This window comes from Pristiophorus japonicus, chromosome 22 (assembly GCF_044704955.1).
Source record: "Pristiophorus japonicus isolate sPriJap1 chromosome 22, sPriJap1.hap1, whole genome shotgun sequence".
NCBI lineage: Eukaryota > Metazoa > Chordata > Chondrichthyes > Pristiophoridae > Pristiophorus > Pristiophorus japonicus.
The window spans coordinates 53,407,285-53,412,394 of NC_091998.1; positions in this window are offsets into that span (position 1 = coordinate 53,407,285).

Consider the following 5,110-nt stretch of genomic DNA (forward strand, 5'->3'; position numbering starts at 1 on the left):
TTGATATGAATAGAATTGATGCATTTAACAGGAGGCTGGATAAACACATGCTGGAGAAAGGGATGGAAGGATATGGTGATAGGGTGAGATGAGGAAGAGGCTCGTGGAGCATAAACACCAGCACGGACCAATTGGGCCAAATGGCCTGTTTCTGTGCTGTACACTCGATATAATGTAATCCTGTGTTGCCGGTTCAAGATTTTGGAGACAATTGGGGTGTGGACTATCTCGTTTTTAAAGGGTCGGTCTCATTTCCGTGTCGAGTAACTTCACTTCTACGCGTACATTGCGGAAGTTTCTCTGACATAGGAAGTCAGATTTAATTTTTTTTTAAAGCAGCTAATTTTTCCATTTTCTTGTAATGTGGAGGCGTTGGTTAGTAAAGCTCTCAGTACAGTTTCACTGTCCGGAAACCGAACATCAGAATTAAATCCAATCTCGCGCCCCCCCCCCCACCCCCCACTCCCCCACCCCGTCCTGTTCGTTGACCTCCTGCCTGGTTCTGATTGCTGCATCTGTTTCACACGCTCTTGCCAACGTTTCCTCATTTTTTCCCTCTTTTTCTCTATGCTCATCATCATCATCATAGGCCAACCCTCAAAATCGAGGAAGACTTGCTTCCACTCTAAAAGTGAGTTCTCAGGTGACTGAACAGTCCAATACAGGAATTATAGTCCCTGTCACAGGTGGGGTAGACAGTCGTTGAAGGAAAGGGTGGGGAGTCTGGTTTGCCGCACACTCCTTCTGTTGCCTTCGCTTGTTTTCTGCATGCTCTCGATGACGAGACTCGAGGTGCTCACTATTAATTGACGGGTGGATATAATCCACAATGCCAGTCATGTCACTGCACAATCTTCCGTCCTGCAAGATGTTTCAGTGAGTTGACCCTGTCCCTTTAAATGGACTGGAGGTCGGGTGAGCGGAAGGTGGAGTGTAGGAGACAAATGGTTGGTGTCTGGAACCTTCAGTAATTGATGTTGGTTAGTGTCACCTCAGCTATTTACTCAGCTGATCATAGATCATTAGCAACAAGGTTATAGAGATTGCGGGGTGGAGAAAGGTTCAAGCAAATGGATGCTGATGTGCTCAAGTACGTGACTGTCCTTCTGCAAGATAGGTCTTCAACAACAACAACAACTTATATTTATATAGTGCCTTTAATGTAGTAAAACGTCCCAAGGTGCTTCACATCAGTGTTGTAAGACAAAACAAATAAATTTGACACCGAGTCATAAAACAAGAAATTATGACAGATGACCAAAAGCTTGGTAAAGACATAGGTTTTAAGAAGAAGAATTGCATTCATATAGCACCTTTCACGACCACCAGACGTCTCAGTCAATTAAGTACTTTATGAAATGTAGTCATTGTTGTAATGTAGGAAACGCGGCGCATAGCAAGTGCCCACAAATAAGAACATAAGAATTAGGAACAGGAATAGGCCATCTAGCCCCTCGAGCCTGCTCCGCCATTCAACAAGATCATGGCTGATCTGGCTGTGGACTCGGCTCCACTTACCCGCCCGCTCCCCGTAATCCTTAATTCCCTTATTGGTTAAAAATCTATCTATCTGTGACTTGAATACATTCAATGAGCTAGCCTCAACTGCTTCCTTGGGCAGAGAATTCCACAGATTCACAACCCTCTGGGAGAAGAAATTCCTTCTCAACTCGGTTTTAAATTGGCTCCCCCGTATTTTGAGGCTGTGCCCCCTAGTTCTAGTCTCCCCACCAGTGGAAACAACCTCTCTGCCTCTATCTTGTTTATCCCTTTCATTATTTTAAATGTTTCTATAAGATCACCCCTCATCCTTCTGAACTCCAACGAGTAAAGACCCAGTCTACTCAATCTATCATCATAAGGTAACCCCCTCATCTCCGGAATCAGCCTAGTGAATCGTCTCTGTACCCCCTCCAAAGCCAGTATATCCTTCCTTAAGTAAGGTGACCAAAACTGCAAAATAGCAGTATGATCATGACCAGATAATCTGTTTTAGTGATGTTAATTAACTAACGTTTTAAAGGAGGTATGGAGGTGGAGAGGTTTAGGGAGGGAGTTCCAGAGCTTCAATGAGAACTCCTGGTAGCTGGAGTTCCTAAATATAGTCACCTTTTGTCTGTCAGCCGAGGCTCAGTGGGTAACACTCTTGCCCCCGAGTCAGAAGGTTGTGGGTTCAAGTCCCACTCCAGAGAATTGAGCACAAGAATCCAGGCTGACACTCCCACTGCAGTGACAGTGAGTGAGTACTGAGGGAGCGCCGCACTGTTGGAGGGAAAGTGCTGAGGGAGCGCCGCACTGTCGGAGGAGCAGTGCTGAGGGAGTGTCGGAAGGGCAGTACTGAGGGAGTGTCAGAGGGGCAGTACTGATAGCGCACTGTACTGTTAATAATAAAAATGAAAGATAGATATTTTTTGAGGGAACTTGATCAAACCTGAAATTGTACTGCCGTTTATATTTCAAAGGAGCTGGCCGTGACTTTCAATACTCTCAGCAGATTGTTGATTTATCTAATACAGCTCTTTAAAATTATGAAAGGTTTTGATAGAGTGAATACAGAGAATGTTTCCACTTGTGGGGGCGGGGATAACTAGAGGCCATCAATATAATATGGTCACCAAGAAATCCACTAGGAAATTCAGGAGAAACTTATTTACCCAGAGAGTGGTGAGAATGTGGAAGAAATGCGAGGGTATACATATCAGGAAAGGATGAACAGGCTGGGTCTTTTCTCTTGAAAAAAGAAGGCTGAGGGACGACCTAATAAAAGTCTTTCAAATAATGAAAGGTTTTGATCGAGTGGATACAGAGAGAATGTTTCCCCTTGTGGTGAAGAGCATAACTCGAGGCCATCAATATAAGATAGTCACCAAGAAATCCAATAGGGAATTCAGAAGAAGCATTCAGTTTTGGTCTCTGTATTTAATGAAGGATATACTGGCATTGGAGGCTGTTCAGAGAAGGTTTAGTAGGTTGATTCCAGAGATGAGGGGGTTGACGTATGAGGATAGGTTGAGTAGGTTGGGCCTATACTAATTGGAGTTCATAAGAATGAGAGATGATCTTATTGAAACTTATATGATAATAAGGGGGCTCGACAAAGTGGATGCAGAGAGGATATTTCCACTCATCGGGGAAATTAAACTATTGGACATAGTCTTAGAATAAGGGGCCGCCCATTTAAAACTGAGAGGAGGAGGAATTTCTTCTCTCAGATGGTTGTAAATCTGTAGAATTCTCTGCCCCAGAGAGCTATGGCGGCTGGCAAATATATTTAAAGCAAAGATAGACAGATTTTTGAGCGATAAGGGTTATGGGGAGCGGGCAGGGAAGTGGAGCTGAGTCCGTGATCGGATCAGCCATGATCTCATTGAATGGCAGGGCAGGCTCGAGGGGCCGTATGTCCTACTCCTGCTCCTATTTCTTATGTTATGTTCTTCACCCAGAGAGCAGTGAGAATGTGGAACTGGTTACCACAGGGAGAGGTTGAGGCGAATAGTATCGATGCATTTAAGGGGAGGCTGGACAAGCATGTGAGGGAGAAGGGAATAGAGGGTTGTGCTGATAGAGTTAGATGAGGAAAGATGGGAGGGGGCTCGTGTGGAGCATAAAGGCCGGCATGGACTGGTTGGGCCGAATGGCCTGTTCCTGTGCCGTATATCCTGTGTAACTCTACTCTCTTACAGCCCCAACAGTAGCTTTCAGCTTTTATTTGGCAGCAGAAGTCCCGAATCGTACTCCGCACTCTGAGGCCCACAGCCGAATTGACGATGCGGTGTGTGACCCCCGAATACAGCACAGCAGATCCCTGCGCCTTTTGCCTGGCCCTCATATCACTCCTTTGCTGAATCAATGACCGCTCTTGCAAGCCGACAATTGATGTGCCTTCCGCACACAGACAGCACGGATGTTTCAGTTATTGGATGCGAGTGTAGAATAAAAAGGCAGCATTGAAATGCCATGCTGCATTTGCAATGTAATATTTAACATTCTATTAGTCAGGGGCAATAAACCCTTTGCTGCTGGCTCTATGAATATGGAGTTATGATAATACCAGCGACGTGGTCTGCATCTTTGGCTCCCAGCAGCACTTTACGATCCATGACTGCAGTCGGAGCATGACTCACCAGTTTTTATTGCGGGCCCACGATTTGCAAGCCAGCTCGTCAGCGCACACTCTATTTCGCCAGCGATTGATGGGACTGCCTTCATTCTCCGCCTTGCAAACTTCTAGCCAAATCAGCAATTCTCCAAATCAGCTTAGGGCTTGACCTGACCACCAAGCAGAGAGATGCTGCCTGGGTCACTAATGGAGGCTTCACTCCCCCCACTCCCCCCTTCGGGAAATTCGAGCTTTATTTGATTGACTGCTCTGCAGTCCTGTTTTTTTTCCATCAGCATCTCCACGTCTCCCAGACAGAGCCATTAACATTGAATATTGGCAGACGCTTCCAGCCAGAACTGCGGCACTCGTCTGTGTGTGTCTGTGGATGTATGTGATGCTGAGGGAGGCGGCTTTACTTAACGATAATGAAAGTGGAATCATGAATAATTATTTCATCAAGCAGTTGATGATCCAGCACATCTTGTGCACAGCAATTTGGAAAAGCTGTCCCTCCTTCCCCTGGGACTTGCATTTCCATCTCGATCAAGGTGACTCGAGAGCGGTGGGCTGGGACAGCGTGAGTGGCTCATCTCCCCTCAATAGTGGGATAAAACCAGCCTTAACTGGGAATAAATCAATAACTTGTATTTATATAGCGCCTTTAACGCTGGGGTTGTCGCATGAAGAAAGGTTGAGCAGGTTGGGCCTATAGTCATTGGAGTTTAGAAGAATAAGAGTTGATCTTATTGTTCTTGGCTGACGATGGTCTCTGCTCCAATCACTAACTCAGTGCGTTCCACTGCCTCGCGTTCTCCTATTTTCTTCCCTAACCCACCTACAGTGCCAGCGGTGGCTCAGTGGGCAGCACTCTCGCCTTGCAGTCAAGAAGGTCGTGGGTTCAATGCTCATTCCAGACACTTGAATACAATAATCTAGGTTGACACTCCCAGTGCGGTGCTGAGGGAGTGCTGCACTGCCGGAGGTGCCATCTATCGGATGAGACATTAG